Here is a 25203-nt window from a genome sequence, read left to right on the forward strand (position 1 = left end):
AAGACGGTGTAGCGATTGGTGGAGCATTAGCTTCTGTACGAACTTCATAATAAGGTAGAGATTTGTTATGAGGTCGGATGTTGTAAATAAAAATATTAATCTCCAGGGTTGACTTTTGAAACTGCCAGTAATAATTGATTCCAGAAAAGATTCATCTGTTAAACACTGCATGGATGGTCGAGCTATGACGGTCACGTGTCCCAGCCCATGCTGATGGCAGTGGAGGAAATGGGTTCCATTGAAGACATGGAGGTTAAAAATGATGCTGTGTGAGACAATCAACTTTTCAAACTTGAGAATGTGTAGGCGACAGACTGATTCACCTGAGGCCTGGCCTGCAGCTTCAGTGGCAGGCGCGAGCAGGCAGCAGAAGACAGGGAAACGTTAGCATTGGCAATAATTAAATTAAGTCCGCACCTGTCCGTCCTGGGCCGCACGGTCCCTCTCAGCCGCCTAACCTCACGCTCACTCTAAATTGCGCAAAGTGACATGCGCATGAGAATGACCAGCCCAACCATAGTATGCACCACCCTAATTTATGATGAGGCGGCCGCGCTTGCAACTACAGGGAGCATAATGTAAGTTATGTAACTCCCAGCATTCGAGAAGATTCGGATGTGTGGAGTGCTAAGTGGTTGCTGGCTGCGCCGCAGCCGCGAAGTGGGCCCCTGGTGCGCGGGGGCTGCAGGGGCCTGTTACGCCCCTGGGGGCAGTGGAAAAGGAGAGCAGTGCAGATTGTTAGGGATACTCAAAGCACAATATGTTGTAAAGTAAAAACATTTTCAAGAACTTCAAAACAGAGAGGAGAGAGAGAGTGTGTGTGTATGTTTTTGTCTGTGTGCCATAGTAAAAAATCCTAGGTGAAATTCGACAGACACCTCACCATACCCAACTGAAAGTACCTGTACCCAAATATTTAATATAGAATACATTAATTGGGGAGTAACACCCCCCCACCCGAAGCTGCGCCCTGGTGGGTTATGCGTGCGCCTGTAGCAAACACTGGGTTGTAATGTTTAACAGGCAGGACCAACTCGGCTCTTTAACCTTCGAAGTGGATGTGATGGGTAACAATGTCACCTAATACTGAAGTAACATGATACGGTTTGCGTGAGACGCTGCATAATCGTTCAATATTTCCATTAATAGTGACAATGGACAGTCCTTACCCATGGTGTTGAAAGCCACAACCCCATGAGCTCCACAAACTCCTTTCTCCGAGTTTACGACCGACCATGAAAGCAGCTCCGGCAGCGCCAAGAGGGATATTCCTTCTGCGGGCTGCTTCCTGGTTGCACGCCTTCTGCTACAAAGTTTGCTAATACCGAGGCTTTAAGCGGAGGGAGCGTGAAGGGCGGGCGGTCAGCGCCAGTCATGACATGCTAATGGGACCGGCCAGCCTGTGGAGAACATGTGAGGTGGGATTCCTGGAGCGTAGGTACGCCAGGGGCGCCCAGAGCGGGGAGAGCGAAGTGGCATTTATGGGCCAGGGGCAGAACGTCACCAGACTTCGATTCAGCTGAGCCCAACCATAGTATGCTCCACACTAAGGGGGAAGGCCGCACATCAATTCATTTATGATGAGGCGGCCGCGCTTGCAACTATGGCGAGCGTAACATAAGTTACGTAACTCCCAGCAATGCATCCGAGAAGGTTCAGATGTGTGGAGTGCTAAGTGGTTGGTGACTGTGCCACGGCCGCGGAGGAGGCCCCTGGAGCACGAGGGCCCCCCGCACCGTGGAGGCTGCAGGGGCCTGTGTTACACCCCTTGCTGAACAGCAGCCAAACTGGTGTACAACATGGCTAAAACACATTGCCAAAGCCAATAGCTCTCATATAGGCGGGACCTATTGGTTTTGCCAATGCTCATTTTTAAAATGCTTTATTCTTTATTGGAGTCTCAGGCATATTCTCAAAAGTACTCATCTAGCCAGGTCCACATTTATTGCCCTTTGATGTCGCTCTGGTGGGTCATGCCCTTCATTCGCTTTTGTACAAATCCCATTGGGTGCCTGTCTTTCTGCTTTCAGAATTGGAAACCCATAAAGTTTCTCACTAGCATGTTACCTCAAGTATTGGCTTCCAATTCGAATTTGTCATGGGACGTAGTCACTGCTTGCCAAATTGCATGCATGGAAGAATTAGATGTGCAATAAAGTGAAATGACATCTCATACTTGAGACATGTCCCATGTGTTAAGTGAAGCTAGGCCCCCGCACCCTTGCTCGCTGATACCTGGGTCCAGGGTGGTTGGAGGTGCCGATGTCCAGGGGTGCACTGATGAAATCAGCGTCCAAGCCCTTCGGTGACTCCTGGAAGGGCAGCTTCAGCATGGTGCGGATTCCTGCAGGGCAGGCCACGGTCTCAGCACTCGGGGGCACATTGAGGGGAGTGCCCGAAGCGGTGCGATAGGGGTCAAGAGGCCAGAGACCCCTTGGGCTCAGGAGGCCCGGTCTGTCAGAAGAGGACAGTGCAGTCTGAGGAACGGGGTCCCCTGCAGCACGCGCTGCTCCTCTGCCCCGACACATACATAGCCGCCAAGATTTCAGATTGCTTATGTGTGGCATTTTTATAATTTCAGTGTAATTATGAGTGACATTCAACGACTATGAGTAACACTTTCTTGCGAGCAAAATCAAATAAAGAGGCAAAAATGGCCACGGCACTTGCCCCTCTCAACCATGCACACAACTCTTTCTCAGAACTTGCAAGGCTCCAATTTTTACCTGCGTCAGACTTGCAATGTGCATATTCTAGTGGTCGGAGTCGCAGATGGGACATTGGAGCAGTAGAATACAGAAGTCACTATCCACCACTGCGCCAAAAGGACAAATTTTAGAGATTGTATTAATCAATCAAAAATTGAATGAGATTAATGTAAAAGAATGCCTTTCTCATTTATTTTGCTTGAGCTGTGTGTTCTTTGGCCAGGCTGGGAAGGAGGGTCACGGGCTGCAGAAGCATGCAGGAATTGAAAGATGTGTTTCGATCCAAGGTCGGACTGTTCTACAGGGGCAGTTAGCCAGTGCTGAAGGCCTGGTCTGCCAGGTCAGTGTGTGCGCTGGTTTTTTTGTCTGTTTGTGGCCTGTTTTGTGGTCTGCTGTGCCGGTTTTCACTGTTGATTTGCCTGTTATTAAAACAAACATAGCAATGTTTAAATTCATTAGGTTGTCTATTCCTTGCAAAATACTTGTATGACGTATATGAGTGAAACCTGGCACTATTTGGAAGCACTTTTACTTTGATGCCTGTGCCTAATGTCTGTCCCAGTCTGACTCTGGTCGAAATGGACAGAGAATCACTGGCAGTGTGATCTCTCCTCGCTGGGAAGTGTGAATTAGTGTTAATTATCCAGTTTCTGCAGGCCTAGACAGATAGTGGGGAGAGGAGTTGGCCTAATGGCGCTCGACCTGGGTTCGAGTCTCGGTAACGACGCTGAACATCCTGTGATTCTGGGCAAATCACTTAATCTCCCGTGCCCAACAAAAAAAAAAAATGAATGTGTCCTCATGTAACGTAACTGGAACTGTTGCTATGTAAAGCGATCTGATACCTCATTGGATTCGGGACAAGTTCGCGCAAACTCTGCAAAAAATAAAGTAATAAAATAGTGACACTCGCAGGCCCACGTGTGCCCCCTCCAAAAACACCCATCCACAGCAGCACGACCTTTTTAATAGCGGAAGACACAAGACACTGTTAAATCCGACCCCTAATAGGAGAAGCTCCACAGTAACACGTTATTGAAAATGCAGAAGGAGGCCTGAGCCTGCAATGTGAGGGGGTTATTGTTAAACAAATAGGCATTTTTATTACAAAAAAGAATCATATCTACCAACTAAAGGGGGTATAATGAGGTCAGCACACCTGCTGCCGGTAGCTCTGTGAGTGGGACGGGGAGGGGGCGGACTCACCCAGCTCATCCTGCTCTTTGCTTCTCTCTGAGGGTGTTGTCTCGATTTTACTCCGTTTTTTAAGGCTCGAGTCTGCAGGAATAATGGGCCCTTTTTCTGTCATCGAACAGAGAGCTGGACAGCTGCGAAGAGAAGCAGCCTCACTCTGCCTGTATCTCCGGCTCCCGTCACAGGCTCCAGCACTCTCCTTCGACCGGCCCGGCTCGGAAATAATTATTTGCTGGCAGGGGGCTGCCATAGATAATTTAGCCCCACAGCAACAGGCGGCCTGGCAGCCGGAGCAATCAGTAGTGTTGCCAGCCAGCCGAGCACCATGATTCTGGTGCAGCCCGCAAACCAGTGAGCCCTGCAGCCAGCCTCTGCCTCCAATTTCCCTACAAAATGAAACTCTCTGCGCCCTGGCAGCAGGACGTACCCTTACGTCCCCACTCCCCCCTTCCGGCGCCAAGGCCAAGTTGTTACACGCAGCTCCACCCCGTAGGTATGCGTAAAAATCAATTTGTGCATCTCGACTCTAAAGAAGTGCTCTTTAATTGTCAAATTTGGGCGTTCAGAACGCTCGAGTTTGACAATTAAAGATCACTTCTTTAGAGTCGAGATGCACAAATAGATTTTTACGCATACTATCGCTGTGAGCAGATTATGCAATGACGGACTGGCTGCTCAGAAACTGCCGCCGCACATGTGTCCACCGCCCCCAAAATAGTGCCGCCTGGGGCGGACCGCCCCCACCGCCCCCCCCTAGCTACGCCAGTGAGTCTGCTTTGAAAAGGTTTCTCATGCTAAACTCCCACTATGCTGTGCATCACCATAACTGTAAAACACTCCTCCAATAGTTCCTCTGTTCCTCAGGGGTTAGTTTCTCCTAGTCACTTGTGCTTCACTAGCAACAAAGATTGTTTTGTAACTTAAGTGCAAAAAGGAGGAAACTTTCGTCTGATTTAGTGACTAATGATGAATTGTTAAGATTGGAAAATGTATACATGCTCAATGCCTTAGCCTGACAAGGAGAAAAATGCTGGAATTAACTGGGCAGCATAAAACAGCCTCTTCCTACATCACTGGGAAACGCTGACTGATGGGTAGGTGGTATCAACCCACAATATTAAACTTTGGCTGACTTTTGCATCCGAAGATAGGTGTTTTTCTTTAGGGGATAATCTACCTGAAGCTCCCCACCATGAATCCAGAAGTACAAATTACCACCAAATGGTTTTAATAGTGCCATTGTTTTTTGGAGCACAGGCCACAAAAGAAATGTCTTTAATGAAAGTAGAGTCTCATATGTGTCAATCTTTGGGTTCCTGAGGGAGTATGCCACCCAGAAGTATTCCTGCTAGCGCTGGTCACAACAGAAATCAACTTGTCATAGGTTCAAGGAGCTCCCTTTCAACAGCTCCTATACCACCAATAGCATGGTTCCCATTCTACTATAGGGAGTGTTTTTCCCCCTCGACGCCCCTATGTACGACAGCCCTTTGGAAGCCTCCTTGCCAGTCCCTCTGAAAAATTGCTATGTCCATTTTGAAACTAAGGTACCTCAAGCTAACCAATGTGAAGTAATTTGGAGCAGAGGTCTGCAAAAGCTCATTCCCGCCATCCAGAAAAGTGATCGGCTTTGTAAGATTGCCCACCAGAATACCTGCATCCATTTTCAAATATGGGCATCTGTAGTGAATGAGCCACTTTTGTGGTCTGACACCCTATGATGACCCTCAACCACCACCATTTTGTATTGACTTAAATGTGTTATGTTACCCTAGCCTTAATGTAGGATGGGTTTTGCATATACCTGCTTCTCTTCTGTCCTGTAATCTTGCTGTCTTTTAGTAGAATAGTCTTGCCAAGGATAGAAGGTATGGGATGTTGAGGTGCATTCTTGTGGGTGGTGGTGCACACATGTGCTCAATGTGGTATACTGAGGAATAAAGTCTATAGTGTTATTTGGGTTAGGTGAATTATGACTTTGACCTATTGGTTTTGACGTGGTCTAATGTCATTCTGACTTTACCTTGCACAGTGGTGCTTGTAAGTTGTGTGGATAGGTGCTAACTATTGCCTTTGACATGGTTTCATGTCATCCTAGCTTTTCTGATTCCATCTTGCTTTGGGCCTTTGTGTGCATGGCTTAACTAACTTTCTTTGCCTGCACGAAGAAGAGGGCATGTTCTGCTCTGCCTCCTGTTTTTCGCATTTTTCTGACTAGAGAGAACTGGTTCTTATCAGAGGAATGTACATGGTCAGTCTCGTAGCCATAGCAAAGGCCTGATCAACCGTTGCTGTGGCCTTGGAGTAGGCTGGTACGGGCTCTCATCAGAACGAGGGGGCGAGGCTTGCTAGAAGCTTCGCTGTGTTTGAATTTGTATTAAAAAGGGGAGCCTACACTGGCCTTGTGGAAGTTCACGCCGTGGAGCAGATGTGCTGTCACGGAAGAGTGGAGGCTGGTCTCCCCTCTGAGCTTTCGCCCGGTTCAAGCAATGGACTCCCCTTGAGCGAAGTGGGGTGAAATGATGAAGCCGTAGGTGAGGTGTCTCTGCTACTAATTGTCTCTTGATTCTTTACTGATTCTCTCCTTTCCTTCTTATTTTCTGATTCTTATATCCATACATATATATTTCTACATATATGTTTGCCTTGATTGTGTTTCAATCATACTATTGATATGTTAGAGTCTGCTATGATAGGTGCATTTGGCTTACCGTGTGGTGCTATTTACTAATAAATACATCCCAGATATACCAATTCGTCTTTTCCTTGTAGCAGGAGGTGTGGACTCTTCTTGGCCAAGTATTCTGTTGTAGAAGGATGGGTGAATTCCCTTCTAGCAGGTAATTGTGTTATAGGCAGTTGTTCTACTCCTGGCAAGTGATGTGCAAAGTCTGTGTATATATTGTTTTTTTGCCTTGCCTTTGAGTGTTGAAAGTGTGCCCACCTTAGGAAGTGCTGTGTATATGTTATATTCCATAAGTTTGGAACTGATATTCTCTCCCTGGGAAAGTGACGGTACATACCTTGGTCCAGGGGAGATCTTAGTTTGGCATTACAGCATCAAAAACAAGGCAATGGATTGAATGCTTAAAATCTGAGTCACTTGCAATCGCTCTGCCCGCATCCCAATCCATTGTTTTCGCCCTAGCCACGTGCTTACCTCAGAAGACAAGGCATAATCACTTACCTTCAGATGGATGAAAAATGGATTAAACTGAATACAAACGAAGGGAGAATGCCATCTTCCCAGACCATAGCATATCTTTTAGACCAGGGTTCTCCAAAGTCGACCCTGTAGGGCCAGATCCATACCAGATTTTTAAGATAACTACATGGGGATATGCTAAAAATATGGCATTTACCGGGCCTCTAGGACCGACTTTGCAGAACCCTGTCTTAGACCATGTGGAGCTGTTGGCGAATTGAAAATTTCATTGATCAGGAACCTCTTCTATAAATTAATTGGGAATTAGTGGAGGGTGAGGCTTCTTATTTAGTGTGCTTTACTACACTTGCAAGAGTCCAATGAAAAGAAGCACAATGATTTGTGGAGAATCTAATTTTAGAATTTCAGAAACGAATTGAATACCTGAATAATTAATGTTTATTAAATGGTATAATCAACTAAATGAAAAAAAGTAAATATTTAAGGGCCATGAAATTAGAAGTTGTGTTAAGATCAGTGCAATAGCAAGGTAATCTTCACTGAGATGGTGAGTTTGATAAATAATGACTCCATATTATATGCTGTTAAAACTAAGATAATATATATATTTTCACCTCTTTTTAAGAGTGAGTACATTATTTAACTTGGAGGAGAAATGACCCTGAAGTGGCAGTTTGAAAACGAAAACTGTGATGCCAATGCTTGACACCGTAACCGCGTATTTTCCTGATTCTGAATTCTATATTGCACATAAAAATGACATATTGAAATGTGTAATGCTTCTTGTGGTGATTTTTTTCGCAGAATATTAAACAAGAAGTTTTTTTTTTGTTGATTTTTTTATTAGAACAGGAAAATAAACAAACTAGAGCAAACAAGCTATATGACATCACAGGGTTAATAACAAAAAAAAACAGAGATAATGGGTAACAGCAGGAGATTCCAGGGCAAATAAATGATCAAATCTAAATTAATTAGTGACCACTGCAAAAACCATTCCATACAAATTCCATAATAATTCTAATCTGAAGAGTATAAAACATAATTCTCAATAATCCACATTGCTGATATTCACGCGACACTCCCTAAAATGTATCCATTCTTAATAGATGACAGTTATGATCTTGAGATATCGAAATCAACAACAGAGAATTGTGTTAAAAGTGCATAGAAGAGTAGCAGCAAATATACCTTTAATCACTTAAAAAGTGCAATTGTCGAATGATTTTGGAAGATACAAGAGGATCACATACTATCTAAAGTGCATTGTGCTAATAATGAGAATTATTGCAAAATTTCCTATAGAATACCCAGATCTTGTAATCACCTTTCCTCTGCAAAGCCATTAGAAGAACATTTTTGCCATATACCTCTAAATCTTACAATTGCCCCTACTCGTTTTGTGTAGGCTTCCTCAAATCTAAAAGTCCTGGACATTTTATTTAACCAATGCTCGGTACTGGGTTGCTTATTGGTGCTCCAGTTTTGAAGGATAAGTGACCTAGCGACTGCTATGGAGATTAATATAAAATATTGCTGGTATTATTTTAAACATTTCACCTCCCCTGAGGAACCAAACAACACCAACATAGCCGATGGCTCAATTGTCAAGGACATAATCGGAGAAATTTCGGCAAGAACCCCTTTCCAGAATTTCTGTAAATTGTCACATTCATAAAATTTATGGACCCATCCGCCATAACCTTGTTTGTTACATCGAAAACATTGGTTAGGGCATTTTTGAAACATTTTAGACAATCTCTGTGGTGTGTAATATAATAACCATCTGGATAAGAAGTTCATTATCTTGTAATTAGCACCTATAAGTGCTTTATTCGCAAGCTCGCTAAGCTGTTTCCATTCTTTAACATTGATCTTGTAACCCGTCTCTAAATGAATTTTCTGAAGCTCTTTCGTGAGGATCTCTTCGGAATGGGCCTTTTGATGTAATAACCGATACCAACAACCGATCCCCACCATTTTATTTGCCAGCTGCTTGGCAATTTGATGTGCCGTCTCACCCATCATTGAATAATTAGTTTTAAGAAAATTAACTAACTGAAGAAAACTCAAAGGGAGGGCAGTGGTCAATGTAGTGACTTGCAATCGAGCCGTTTCCCAGGTAATTAATGTTTCATGGTTATAAAATTCGCCAATCTGATCAAAACCTAGTTCTTGCCAATACTTAATAAAGCCCTCTAGACAATATGAGACCTCCTACTGCACAATCCTGAATAGGGGTATATGCATGAAATGCTGGAATATCTTGTGATCTAAAAAACAACTGTGATTTTTCCGCTAGTGTAAGTATCACCTTATATCTGGGTTTTTTAGTAAGTTTCGCCAGACGTAAAAAAAACTGGGAGACTTGTAGCACTTACCTGTATTAACAGAAAATTGTCAAAAAATAGCTTTTCCTCACCCAGTTGGGAAAGTAAGTTAGGTAAGGAAGCCTGATAGTTAGTAGAAAAATGTGGGAGTGCCAATCCTCCTGATGTTACATCCAATTGTAATGTGGCTATCTTAACCCGGGGGTGTTTATTATTCCATACAAACTTCCTAATTATTTGATCTAACTTTTTATAATAATAGTTCGGAATTTTCAAAGGGAGGTTGCTGAAAAGAAACAGAAACAAAGGGAGCACCGACATTTTGACCATAGAAATCCTCCCTATTAATGATAAGAGGAGCAGAGATCATTTATCTAATAACGTTTTCACCTTTGTGAGCATGCTATTGTAATTCAGGGAGAATAGTTGCCCAAAATCATTTGTAACATGTATCCCCAGATATCTAACTGGATGCGGTGGCTTTAACTGAATGGAAGCTGGAATATCCGAGGGCATCACATTGAATGTTATAATTTCAGTTTTTGCTTGATTTACTTTATATCCGCCTACCTGCGTAAACTTCTGGATTTCATCGAGAGCATTCTGAACATTAGGTGCTCCTGCTTTAAGATATAAAATAATAACATCCGCATAAAACTTAATTTTTGCCATCCCCTCAATGGGAGGCAAAATCAATCAGCTCTTCCGAATCCTAGCAACTAGGGGTTCAATAAAAAAAGAAAGCAGAAGGGGAGATAACGGGCATCCCTGCCGTGTGCCACGCTTAATATTAACCTTGCCTGCTTCTGAGCCGTTAATGATGATTTTTGCTTCTGCATACCTATATACTTCTTTTAACATCTGTAAAAATTGTACCGGGAAACCAAACTTATCCAAATCGGAAAATAAGGCACTCCAGTCTACTAAATCAAAAGCCTCCTCGGCATCCATCATAATCACCGCATTAGTCTTCTGCATAGAGAAATAATCAATAGCTTGTATTAGAAAGTACATATTGGATGCCATCACTCGTCCTGGGATAAAAACATTTTGGTCGATATGAACCAGCTGTTGTGCACAGGGAGCTATCCTTTTTGCCCAGATTTTCATAAGCAGTTTATAGTCCGTATTTAACAGACTAATAGGACGATAAGAGCCGGGGTCACAGGGATATTTATCATTTTTGAGAAAAACTACTAACACTGATTCCTTAAGACTTTTGGGGACATCAATACTTTTTTATTTGGTTGAATAATTTTGCTAAGAAGGGAAGTAATTCTTCTTGAAATGCCTTGTATACTTCCACCGGAATCCCATCAACTCCACTGGCCTTAGCCCATTCAGCGTCTCCGAGAGCTGCTGTGACAGGTGAGGAAGCTCTAGTGCTTCAAAATAACTCATTAATTCTACCTCATCTATCGCCTGCGTTTCTGCATACATTTGATTAAAATGTGCAAGGAACACCCCGCAATTACCCGTTTGCCATCTTCTAGCATCCCTGTTGAAGGATTTTTAATTTGGCTAATTAATTGAGCAGCTTTCTGACTTTTCGTGGACCAAGCCAAAACTCTACCAATCTGTTGGCTTTCCTCATAAAGATTTTGTTGATAGGCCTTACTTCCCGCAATTTCCTCTACCAGGAAGAAATCCTTCAATTTATCCTTGACTCTTGCAAGCTCTTGCTGTTGTGCTTTTACGATGGGCTCCGGTGCATCTGTTAGGGTTGCATTTAGTCTAGCCTTTTCCACAGCAGTCTGTAGTGCCAGAATCCTTTGTTTCCGTACTTTATTTATTCTTGCCTTATATGATATTGTCTGGCCTCTAAAAGTGGCTTTGAATGCCTCCCAGACCATAAACAAAGGGTCCGTATTTAAATTGAGCTGAAAAAACGATGTGATAAACCCTCTGGTCTCTATCAGCCAAGTAGTGTCTTGTAATAGGGATTTATCAAACTGCCATCTTGGCCTCCTTTTTGGAGTAATTCCTAATTTTAATGTAAATGAAACTAGAGGGTGATCTGAAAAAGAGTTGGCTAGTATTTCTGCCGGGCCGTTGGCAACTAGCTTATCCACAACAAAAAAATCTAATCAGGAAGCTGATCTAAATCTTGCAGAGTAGCAGGTAAATTGCAAGAAACTAGGGTGCCCTAGTCTCCAAGGATCTGTTAAGGAGAAGTCTTTTGAGAGACTATTTATTAATTTTGCGGTTTTAGGCTTTAGCTGACGTTTTGCCTTATTTGATGTGTCTAATGCCAAATTCTGGATAAAATTAAAATCACCCCCCAAAATAATATGCCTTCCATTCGCACTGCCAATTGAAAAATTTGCTCGAGTGCTGCAGTATCATCCTCAATAGGGCCATAGTAATTAACCAAATTAAGCACTGTTTCCTCAAGCTTTACTTTCAGCCACAGCCATCTTCCCTTACCATCTCGCCTGACATCCTCAACCTGCCAATCGAGGGTATTAGATAGTAAGATCCCTACCGCTCTAACAGCTAAATTGGCAGATGAATAATATGCCTGCACGTATTTCTTAGGAAGTAATATCTTTGGGGTGTCAGACCTAAGATGTATTTCTTGTAGAAATATAATCTCGGGAGAGAGGGAAGTTATCCAATTTATAAAAGCAGAGCTTTTTCGCGGATTCGGTAATCCATTAACATTACATGTAACTATTTTTATATTCTGCATTTCTGGTTGCATCTTGGTTGACTCTCCACGTTTTTTCTCACTATTTCAAACTTACATTTGCCATTGTTTCGCCTCAAAATTAAACCGTGGAATTCCTCATTCCCTGTAAGCTTTATACTTTTCCTGTTCATTTTTTCCTTTACCTACCCTCCCAAACACCCCACACTCCCGTGCACCCCTGCAGATGGGGAATCGCCCACCATACCCCCTGCATTCTTCCATTGTCCACCCCTCAAACTGGGTGCCATGTTATTGCACCCTTAGTGACACTACCTCTCCCTAACTCATGATAAGAAAAATAGAAACATACTACTTCCCTTTCCCCCCTCTTTCCCCCCTTTCCTTCTTCCCTCTTCTCAAAATAAACAAAAAAAAAGACAGAAACAAAAGCCATATCACATGACAACCAGATTTAGTTCTCTATTTTCCCACGGTGATTTTCTGAAGGAGCTCCTGTGCTTCTTCCAGGTTCGCAAACATATGACATTTCCCTTGTACAAGAACCCAGAGCTTAGATTGCTGGGATCTGGAAGCCTGAGCACCTTGTGCTTTAAACAGGTAGCGAAGTTTAACAAATTCTTTCCGGCAGCGGGCCGCTACTGCAGACCTATCAGAAAAGATACGGCAGCTAGGAACTTCCCGAGTTGAAATCTGTCTCTTTTGGATAGCCTGGGTCAATACCCACTCTTTAATCCGAAAGTCTGCAAAGTTCCCAAGGATTGTTCTAGGTAACTTTGAGTTCAGGAATGGCTGAGCTGGAACTCTATGAGCTCTTGTAATGGTAAGATCTTCAGTAAACCCAGGTAGCACATTATCCTTAATGAATGCCTCCACTCACTGGAGCATTTGCGTCCCTTCACAACCCTCTGGGACCCCGACCAGTCACAGATTGGAACGTCGGGAATGATTTTCTAATTCTTCAAGCTTGTTTTCCCCAAAACGTTTTTGTTTTTTATCCAGGGTTGCCTGCTGCTGAATCGCAGTCATCTGATCCTCAAGAACAGATATCCTAGACTCAGCCTCCTGCAATCTCATTGGATAACTGGCGACAGCCTCTTTGATTTTTGACATACGGAGATGTAGGGCCGCAATCTCATTTGCTTGTGTCAGTTTCATCTCTCGTATCTCATCTAAGATGAGATTCAACATGGATTTAATGTCACATTGAAAGCTGGCCCCAGTGTCTACGTGCTGGGTCCGGGCAGGCTCTTCTAGAGTCGAGACTTGACTTTCTGCTGAGGTCAGAAGATCGGACCAACGCGGTCAGGCCCGAAGGCCACCCACAAAGTTTATGATCGAAATTGAACGATTCATTGACCGAAACTATATGCGGAGAAGTGGGAAATGCATACGAAACAATACCATCGAGGGTAGAGTGGTTTGCGCACCGAGGGGAACCCGAAGAATGGTTTCGAACCGGAGCGCAGCAATACACATCTGAACCCAATGGCGGAAAAAAACAATCTAACAATGGAGTCGATGCCCATGCACTTTATCACCGAAAGGAGGAGTCACCTTACCTCGTGACTGAAAAAGACTTCTTAGAAGAAAAACAACTTGCAAACATCCGGACCCAACACTAGATGGCATGAGTATGCAAAGCATGTGTATCTACAGCACACATGCCTCAAACATGTTTTTACGTAATTTTCTCAAAATATGGTATTGGAAATCGTGCACAAGCTGTTTATCTGTTAAATAAAAAGCATTCTTTGGACATAGCATGTGCTAATGGGAGGTTTATGCTCAAAGCAAAACAAGTTTTCAAAAGTGTATACATCTGGAGTTTTTAGATATCTCTATGATGAAATGTACTCTGTAATTTAAGATGCAGCTATTAATGATTTTTACATTTTATGGGTTTTTATGTAGGTTTTTATGTAGGTTTTTAATATTTAGTTGTTGTTGATATAATGGATATAAGGCATTGTATTTATGGATATTTTTATGTATTTAAGGACCAACTGTTCTAAATAAATATTCTTTTTGACTGACTTTTCCAATTTCCTGAGTGCAGTTACAAAGTATGACTACATAGGAATCGCTTTAATAATAAAGTAAGCTTTATAACTCTTTTATTCATTATGAAGGTTCAGATATGCAGGTAGAGGCCGCTATAACTAAGACAACAGTAAAGGTAACCTGTTATTGTAAATTGTCTTTGAATGGTGAGTTCCAACTGCAAATGTAGTCAGTATTGGACAGCCTATAAGCCTGGCAGCTAAGCACTGTCATATGGGCCAGCTTGAAAGGACCAGTGTGTGTGTGTGCTGTTTTTCCTTGTCCCGCCGACTGATTGGACCAAAAAAATGCCTACACTGGCACTTTCAAACAAGCCCATCTGGCAGTGTCAGACTAGCCAACAGACCAATCAAGCACTGAATGCAGTGGGCTGATAATTATGAATTTACTTATTTTCGATTGTCTTTGAAGCAGCTTAGACAATTTTGTTTTTATATTACACTTACGATGTCTTAATATATTTACAAATGCAATAGTTTTACTAATGCTTTCCTTCTGCACTCTTTGTAGATACAAGTACTAGACCTGCAACCACGACTGTGTCTCGCAAAACTGATGGAAATGAAGGTTAGTAGACATGTCAGCACAACTCTTCAGCTGTGGGTGATCTGCTGCTGCTCAACACTGTACATTCTATGTCTCACTGAAAGTCAGATGCTCCTCCTCTCTCTCTCCTATTTGACCAGTGCTCCCATGTCCTTGCGTCTCACTACTGAGATAAAATGTGTATGCTTAGTGTGGTTACCTCACCCGGCAATAATGACAAATGCGTCCTTTCCTAGGCAGTTTCCTTGCAAATGACTCCCATCAACCCTACCAACAGACACCCCACTGATATTTCCCCACCCCCAATACATCAAAATGCTGCTCAGCACCACCCTTCCTTTCACTCAGGCTGGAGTCGAGAGGAAACAAGTATTGGGCGACTGACAGCAACAGATGGCGGGAGTAGGGACCAATAAAGTTATTGGAGGCTTGGGGGTAGATTATCCTGAAGGTGAGTTGAAAAACTGGTTACAACAATCATACAGCAAACACTGGACGCAGGGGTGAGGGAGGAAGCAAGACTAACTACACTAGGAAGGGTCGATGGCAAAGGATTGTGTACCAAAAAGCATTTGTGGCCATAGTGTAAAAACCTTATGTACCTATACCTGCAAATCTATCACCCAAACCAACAAAGTTGACCGTACTCAAAATGACCACTTTAACTTTCAATATGAGCACTAGAATATGATGACAGTTGTGATATTTGTTATTACTTCAGGTTGTCAATTGCACTCAACATTTAGGTGCGTTAGATGGGTGTTACAGTGCTCCCCAATCCATATTCATGGTACCATGATACTGAATAGCACAATAATTTGGCATCAACTGGAGTCTGCTAACTCTAGGGGCCTGTATCACAACCTGCTCATAAAGGTCAGGTTTCCTGTTGACCGGGGCACTAACTGAGCAAGGTGACATCCACAAAGAAGAGTGGAACCCTGGTACAGGTCCATTAACATAAAGATAGTCTTTACCTTATAACTTGGGAGAATAGTATTTGGTAGAACGATGGTTGAGACGATCCAGAGTTTAGCATAACGTCCTGCATGATTGTCATAGGTGTAACGGGAGCTCGGAGCCTGAGTCTGAAACGGACCAAAGTAAAGAACCTAGAACTGGTCCTGGAATTATTTGCTGCTGCTAGGCAGTAAACTCGTCTATAGATGGTGTTGAGGATAATAGAGTTTCGACCCAGTCAGGAATGTGGCTCTGCAACACTTTTGTCCTTAGCAAATGTGATTCTTAAGGGCCTTGTAGAACATTTAAAACTGAATTAACAGGCTACAGTCACCCAATGTAATACTATGACTACCATTACCGTAGCCTTTAGCAAGAAATTGGATAACATTTGCTGTTGAGGGGAGCTGTAAAGCAAGGCTTTTAGTGAAGAATTCCCAGCAGAAAACTATACACAATTTTAAATTTGGACTGCTTGAATTTTGTCTTTTTTACTAACGGGTTTGTTTTTACAGATTAAGGTTCAAGATGTGGTGCTCTACGTTTGATTTATTCGGACATTCATTACATAGAATATAATCATTAACTGTTTGCTATCCCTGTTAGATGTTATAATATGACCAACGTATAAATGTGATCTTGAATATAAACAATATAGATCAATTATATTTTCTGAAATAAAATGGTTACGTTATTATCAAGTGAGTTAACCTAGTCACTTATAATGGAGGACATTTGTTAAATGAAGTGACAAAACATCCTCAATCTCATCTCAAACCATACCCACTCTTTTTTTTTTTTTTTTCACCAAACTTTGGTTTGGAGATAGCCTTTTTCCAGTGTTGCATGAGACTAGCCCTTCCAGATATCGATTCATTGCACAAGGCTGCCAGAGTAAGGCATGAGCAGAATTAGCCATCATGTTTGAGAAATCATTACAAACCACCACTGTTCGATTCGTCATACTTATATATTGCAAATGTCTGCTAGTATACTGTCGACCCACTACTGCCTACTCTCATTCATTCTGCTCATCTAAACACCACCGCTGAACAATGTATCTTTCACAGATGCCTTACTTGGTTCCATTTTGGACATCTCCATAAACTAGCCTAAACTTTAGATCCTGGATGACCGGAATGATTGCTTCAACTGACCTTCTCTTCACAACCAAGAACCATTATGACAAGTATAGAAGCTCTTAAGTAATCTCACCTTTTCATGGGGCCTACACAAGTCAGCTACACCCTGGATGCAACCATATCTGCGTAGACTGATTGCAGTCAGTTATTGTCTCCTTCACAGTCAAGATTCCCACGAGCCAATACTACAACAACCATCATGTCCGCTACCTATTGACAATGGAACAACCTCAGCCTCTGTGCTTGTCTCATCTTCTAGTGATCTCATCGCCCAACCAAATAGTAGACACCCACCGGCTATACAATGCAGTCTTTAGTTTTGACAACCTTATTCTTGTCAAAAATCTGTGCATTTCGAACAGCAACATAAGATGCCTTGAATCATCAAAGGAATACAGAAGAGGACATCTGAAAACACTACACTCAAACATTAATAGCAGAAATCAAGCAATGTACACCACAATCAGTCTCCAGCAACTAAGCAAGTTCTGCAAGACCTCCATCAAAAAAGCACAAATACTATATCACTGAAGCACAATCTCCAGCACCAAACGTCTACCAAGGAACTCTGTATCATCCATGGTGTATTAGCAGCATACAATACGCCACTGTAAAGAAGCCCCAGACACAAGCTTTTTGCACGTGTCACAGACCATCTTGTAGCCAAAGCAAAGTTTATAAGATTAGACCTCAATAAGAAAGCCTGCCTCCCAGCCCACTGTGTTAAAAAATAAAATGACTACACTGACCAACAGACACTGGTTGCTTTCTTTGATCTAATAACTTTGAACCTCGGAATTCTACGATCTGGTCAAAGCTTGAGAATCTGCAGGTGTTTCATTAGATCCTTGCCTGTCACCCACTACCCAAATTGTTTTATCTCACTAACATTCACAACCCCAGCTATGGGCATAAAAAAGAAATCCCCATCATCGTGTGCCCATGCCCCTCAAATAACCTTCAAACAGCAACATAGTGGAAAATCTCATCCATCAGACCCAGCCACCTAGAGAGCAATCATGAATTGCCCATTTCTTGGATAACTGATCGAAAGATCAGCAGTCTCTCACATCTGCTACTTCTTTGAAGGAACCCATTTACTCTCAGATTAACAAATTGCCATGGGAGCGCAATTGCATCTGTCCTGCTTTCCAACTGGTTTGATATGCAGACCACAGTTGACTGGAATGAAGTCACTGTGTTTGTTGCACTGGACTTAAGTGACACGTTTACAACTTTCAAATCTCCCTCCTAGAGAAACTATAGGTAAATTACATAAAGGGATGTATCCATGACTGGATTTCCTCCTAACTGTCCAACAGCTCCAGCATGTTTTCACTGTCCCATTTTCACTGTTGCCTTGCAGCATTGAGATAGGTGTACTTCAAAGTTCAATCACCGCCCAATCAAAGCAGAACTCAACCCCATAACACATCTCATTACATTTTTCAATCTTGTAAGCAGATTTGCTGAAACTGTGTCAATGACACTGAAATTGTTCAAAAACTAGAGAACAGAGTTCTTAGCTGTTTAACAATGAATGCTGATCAATCATTTTAAACTTATCGGAGATCCAAACGTGAAAATTGAAAGAGTTACCATTGCTACTTTACATACCATTTTCATGCATCTAAAATTTCCACAGAAGCTTCAGGCTACCATCTTCCCTCATCCTGGTGTGTAATAATTCTGCAGATGGAGCTGAACCCCTCGGCAGTGTTTATTTGCACGGATGCAATGAATTCAGTTCATTTCACCAAAACAGCTACAAGTCCATATATATGGTCACGTGGCTGGATACACAATAGCTTTTCACTAGCTCCCCATGACCGGATGCTCTGCTTTCAAGACCCTTACTTTACCTACAGGGCGATTCATGATTGAGTCCTACTCTTCATCCAATTAAAGCTGCGAAGACCCGAAACTGGCACCCAAACTGACTATACCGCCTTAAAAAAATAGTAAGAACTCAAGAACTTTTTTTAGGTAGGACCAGGAAGACTACTTTAAATTCATGAAGCCAGTGAAGACCTGGCTTGTCCCAATATGTCCCATAAAGAATGAGTTTCCAAAGGGAAAAGTTCAACAGCGAGTCAAAACACACTCAAATTATAATATAACAGTTATAATTTTCACAAAACTATCTGTATCTGAATAAAACATAACTATTTCAACATATTACAACCGTTAATAGTGAGCTCCAAGTCATGCCATAAAATATAGGCAGCGGGATGATACTAGACCAAAACTAGAACCAGTCACTTTAAGGAGGTTTGGCTCATATACATGTGTAAAATATCTATCACTGTTCTTTCTTGTACTTCGAACATAGGAGTGCAGCTACAAGATAGCAGGAATACCATATGATCATACTGCGATAAATGCGGAGCATCCAGACTCTTCAAATACAGGCCACACTCCATTTCTCTGTCAATGGAATAGAAATTTGTAAGTTTAGGTATCCTATCTCTCACTCATTTTGGTTTGCTGCACACCAAGGCTCAACAACAAAAAAATAAAAAAGGCTCAACTAGAGTTCTCACATGTGACTTGGCAACATAACTGACTTATGCCACTTGATAGGGACACACTTCTTCCACCCTAATGCTGCAGCGGAGCAGCATGCAGCCTATCTGCAAATAGGTTGGGTGCCACGTCAGGGCTATGAGGTACTATATGAATGATAGTACCCCTCAATACAAAGGTTTTAAATACGTGGTGAATTGATATGCATGGAGATTGTCTGTAATTCTAGCCAATTCCATGTTTCTTAAAATATAGTGCTCAAACAGTAGATAATAGTAAAATTATGAAAATGGTTATAAATCCATCCAGTGTTTTTTTTCGGGGGGGGGGGATTCTATCAAAATGCACATTGTGTCATTTATATTGCATAAAATTCACAGGGAAAATGTTGCAATGCTACGTTATTGGTGAACTCTTGAGTATCGTCTGCAGTCACACAAACTCAAAGCATCAAGTCTGACAGCGGAAGGAGGGCTTTGAAGGAATAGGTAAGGGGCTGGTGCACCAGTGAATGATTTAAATATGGTTAAGAATTTTCTGCACAACAGCAGTATCATTCTTTCGTGTTAGACAAAAATCTGGGCTGGTGGAAGAAGTTGGTGTTCAGTTCCCACTGTAGTTGTTCTTTGACCTCACTACTTTGCTCAGGGTTTTGCATACTTCAGGATCTAGCGTTCCCAATGTGTGGCCCTGCAAAGTTTTGTTTTTGTGAAGTCGCTGGGGTGATCTTCTGTACCACAAACCTCAGGTCATTATCATTTAGTTTGGAGAACAGAGTTGTCCTGAGACCAGTATGTTTCTTGGGTCGTGCAGATCATCTTTTATTTCTTCTTTGTTTCAATAATAGGAAATGTAGAGATTGCATAGAGATTGCATTGTGGATGGTAGTACAATATCGACAGAAAGCTCAGATTTTCTGCAGAAAACAAAAAATAAGCTAATTTAAAGTACATAATGTAAAAACTGACTATAAATGATCATTAGGAACGTCGTGTGGAAAAATATGCTTGTGAAATATGGTCTAGTAGGTATATTTATTATGATACGAGTATCAATGTGGTTGGAAGATGGAGCATTAACCAAAAAAGTACTCATTCATTAACTGTCTAAATTAATTCTTCAGTGTGTCCAAAGGTTTTGCAGGAATCCAAAGCAATAGGTCTCTGCTGTTGGCCATTAGCCGAGACATATAGCCATGTTCCAGAATTGAAAGAACCCGTCCAGCTCATATGTATATAAGGTCTTTTAGTGCTTCAACCTCAGTCATACTTTTGTATATGTCCCTTATTTCCATTCTAAATTTAGTTTGTGTTCATTTAGCACTAACGCGTTGCTTCCTAAAATGCCTCTACAGTACAAGCTACAAGCAGTCTCTTTACCAAAAGTGAAGGTAAGCAAATTTAAGCTTTCTTAATTCATTATTCTGGTGTGCTTGATGTTGCTCTTAACCAAACTCTTTTTCTAACCTCGCTGTAGTTTAAGGCATGGTCAGTAGTTCGCAATGGTAGGATTAGGAAAGATATTGCATTCTGTTTGTGGTGTTGCATCTTTCTCGAAATTACTGCAGAAATGCATGAGAAGGTTAAACCCTGATATGTCTCTCAATGACTTTTGAAGTAAAAAATGTTGGTCACACAATGCAATGCTAAAGCGTTTGCTGCATATATCTATTGTAGAATCACTTGCTATGCACATTTGTGCTTTTCTGCAACAGGCAGCACATAAACTGAATTCTAAGTCAGAAGCCATTGATGGGATGCTCCCAATTGGAAATGCCGCCACCTCACTTTGAAGAATCAGAGGAGAGTGAACAGAATTACAAGAAAGACGCGCTAATTAATTGAAAACACTACGAAGACGAGAGCCCGTGCATGAAGCTTTTAAAGCGCATTAGAAGTTTCCTTGAGTTCAAATAGCGCGAAAGTTTCCCCGCTTTAAATAAATGAACATGGCTTCCAGAGCTGATAATCAAAACGATAAATAGGCAGAGAGCCATCAGTTAAACAACACCGGCTGGAAGAAAAGATAAAGAAAACTGAACTGACAAAAACACGCTATTGTCCAGAAACCAACAGTGCTGCCACAAATCAAGAGCCCTGATGAGAGTCCATATATTTAATATCAGAGACTCGAAACGCGTTGGCTTCATTATGATACGAACATGTAGGAATTATGAATTAATTTTTTGTCTATATATAGAGGAAAAGTCCCATGTATTTGACATCAATGTTTTCCCTGTGTTCTTGTGTTCTTTCATTCTTCCTTAATTGAAATGTGGATATACATAACATTTTTAGAATGCCTATGAAATAATACCTATATACGAAATATGATTTTAGATGCTAAAGGTAACACGACTTCTAAGATAATAGGATGCTTTGTTTATGATTTTTCTCACTAATGTTTGTCTACATTGTGCATTCAAAACACAATGTTGTTGTTTAATGTTTTGTTAACCACATGTACATAAGCTTTTTCTGTATATAGACTTCATTGTCTCTTTCTGTTTTGAGTATGCAACAAAGATTCAAAAAAAGTTGAAGAAAAGGTATAAATAAAGTACCAGATCAAATGAAAGTAAATAGTTTGGTCTAGCGTTAATTTAAAGACTCCAAAGCAGCACAGGTCCTGGCCTTCCCCCCGTTACACTGTCTGCAACAGACAGCACATAAACTGTTGGGGGGGGGGGGTCCTGGTGTCGTGGTAGTTCTTGCCAGCTCTTATCACTTTATCATTAGTATATAGTGATAATAATTCTGTATCTCCCATTGAGTTGATGATTTCTTTGTGCAGGACCAATGGCAACATTTAGTAATAGCGATTTATTTTGTTTTTTAGGATGTCCTAACTGGATCTATTGCAAAATCTGTACTTCTGTACACTTAATTCTATGCCTATTTATAGAGTAGAATATAAATTTAAGTGTTTAATAGTTTTCGAATTATTTGTAGCACATGTACTACCCAATAATACTCTACACTTAGCAACATTAATGTCTATTAAAATACATGAATACCACATAGCTATTTTATTTTGTTTATTGTGGTTATCTATTTACTAAAACTCCATTTAACTCATCATGTCTGTAAATGTAATTCCTTACAGAATCTACTTTACAAACTACAAAGGATTACGATAGTCGATTAAGGTAAATGAAACTTTTTCTTAACAATTTTGTGAGAGAGAGTGATTGAGAAAGATTGAAATTCTACCATGTGGCTTTTTACAGGAGTATTTATTTTATTTGAATTTGAAACATGGATTATGTTTGATGGAGTTTTTCTTTGGATAAATATATCCTCAACACACACGTGAAACCTTTACAATATTTATATGTTTATTTGGCCTGATATAAAGTTGCTCATTTTCACAAGCCATACATTTGTGCTGTGATATCTATGTTAATAGTTTTTCACTGAGGTTATTGTTTGGTGGTTTTCTTGTATTTTTATGAAACCTTTATTTTCAGATTGTTTTGTTTTAAGGATATATTTATTGTGCCTCTCTGAAAAGCAGAAAAATGCATTTTTGTATTGGTCTATCTATCGATCTATTATCCTCTGCATAGTTGATGTTGTTATGGGCCATTGTGGATTGGTACATTTCACCACAGGCAATCTGTATGGTTGCTGGATCTTGTTGGCTATTAGTCATTTAACATGGTGGATAATGTATGGAATAATTTCACATCTTTTGTTGATAGTTGTATACCCATTGGGTGGAACTAGTAGACTTCTTTTGGTTAAGGAGACTGGTTTTGTGTCCGATGGTACTGGAGTTTACTAGATACATTGCTAAATAGATAATGGATATTTGCATGCCAATACTTAATTTTAGGATTATTGATTACATCATCATCTTTAGATTTCAAAGTAATGGCAAAACTAAATTCTGGAAAAAGATTATAAAACAGAATGCACAATAGTTGTAGCAGCTTCACTAATAAAAATCTTAAATATTTATCCACCTAGTATTAAAATATTTGAGTGGCAGAATATTAGTATCACAGTTTCATCATCTTGTTTGTATTATTACTAACGCTCCATTTAACCCATCCTTTCTGGAAATGTCTTGTCATATAACATCTACAGCACAAAGAACAAAGGATAACAGTATTAAAGCTAAATAAACCTCTTTCTTGATACTTTCACTGGAGAACTAGATGGATTGAGATTCTGGTTTTCCACAGCTTTAATGTATGGCTTTTATTGTATTTTTACCCTTTATTAATTGCTTATTTTTCAAATATAAAATTCTCTCTCAACTCCAACCCTGCTATCAAGTATGAAATATGGAAACATGATGTGATGTGATGTGAATCATAGACTAATGAATATATTGCTAATTGCATACAGCTTTCTATGAAGGCCCGAGAGGGCAACTAGGGGAGAAGTGAATTTCAATAGTAATTGCACACCTGAGTATTTTGTTGGTACGTATTATTTCTGGCAATATATAAGTACTATCCTAGATTATTCTATTCCCCTTTTACGTCCATTTCTGTAAGTAGTCTGGGTATTGAATGGTGGAAGTATGTAATTCATTATTTAAAAATGTGATTCTGACAATGTGTAATCATTATTGGTGAAATATGTCACCCCGTCAAAAATGTAGTGTGATATTGTATGAGAAAAATCATGTTGGATTTAATGACTGACACTTGTAGAGTTATAGCTTGATGTTTTTATTTTTATTTCATTCTTGTATTCCATGTGGTATATTTAATTTGTTTTTGCGCTCAGAATGTTTTCCAAATATTCTTGTTTTTAGACTCAAGGTGAGTACATCATCTAGAAATCTGTGCCCACCAAGTCTCTGTATATTTCTGTTAGCTATTCTCTATTTTATTTAAAATAAAACTTAGTTAATGTATTGACAAAGATGATTGATGTTAGTGATTACCTTTTTTTAACGGCTGAAAAGTAGAGAAATGGAAAGTATACAGTCACATCTGGTTTTTAGGTCTGTCTACAGACCTATCTCTAGATAATCATACGCAAATAGCTGTATCAAAGTATTCTTTCTTTTTAAAATCGTTTTAATACATTTTCTGTTAGTTTACATGAAGATAAACTCTCAAACAAATGGTTTACCACTTCTCAGGTACCTAAGGCAATTTGTCCACATCACAAACTTTGTGAAAGGTGGGTATATGAGCATCACTTTTTGACTCAAACAAGAGCTATTTAAGTCCTAGCTTCAGTCACCCAATCCCTCAGGCTTCAGGCACCACTTCCATCAACCCCCATGCAGAATACTCCCACCACCCCCCACCCTCCCACCAGGGTCATAAAGCGTCATTCCTCAAGTCCCTCTAAAAGCCCCATATCTTAAATTTCCTTGTAAACAGTTTAATCTGCTTCAATGTGTCCGCCAATGTTAAAGGTCCATTGGGCCAACCCTGGGACTGAGGAGAGTCTAATATTATCTCTTCTAGAGACCTTCAGAGCAACATTACAAAACCTCAATATGTACCTGGCATGGTTTGGTCCTGCAAATACCAAGTGCCACTAACTGAAGAATAAGAAGGAAAAAAAATCCCCTCTAACCCATGAAATCTGCTGGCCCTGCAAAGCTGAACTCTTTCACAAACCCATAGGGTATACGTCGAAGTCAATGTCCGGTTACAGCCTTGCAATCATCTATTGTTATGTCCCCCCTCCCCCCCTCCTTTAAGCAACCTGGTCCTGGTGTAAAATGCATGGAATAGTATTGCACCAAATGGAACACTGCCCCATCATGACATCCCTCTTGTATTTACAAGCCTCCAACAGGTCTCATCTTCCAGTGCTCCAAAGTCTTGCTCCTATCCGTCCTTCAGTGTGTCCAGTGGGGTCTGACAATTTGTTAAATGTTAGAAATTGGGTTACTGGTTGACGCCTCAAAAAACTCATCCAGGGAACTGTTTGCCACCGTT

This window comes from Triturus cristatus, chromosome 1_1 (genome assembly GCF_964204655.1).
Source record: "Triturus cristatus chromosome 1_1, aTriCri1.1, whole genome shotgun sequence".
Taxonomy (NCBI): domain Eukaryota; kingdom Metazoa; phylum Chordata; class Amphibia; order Caudata; family Salamandridae; genus Triturus; species Triturus cristatus.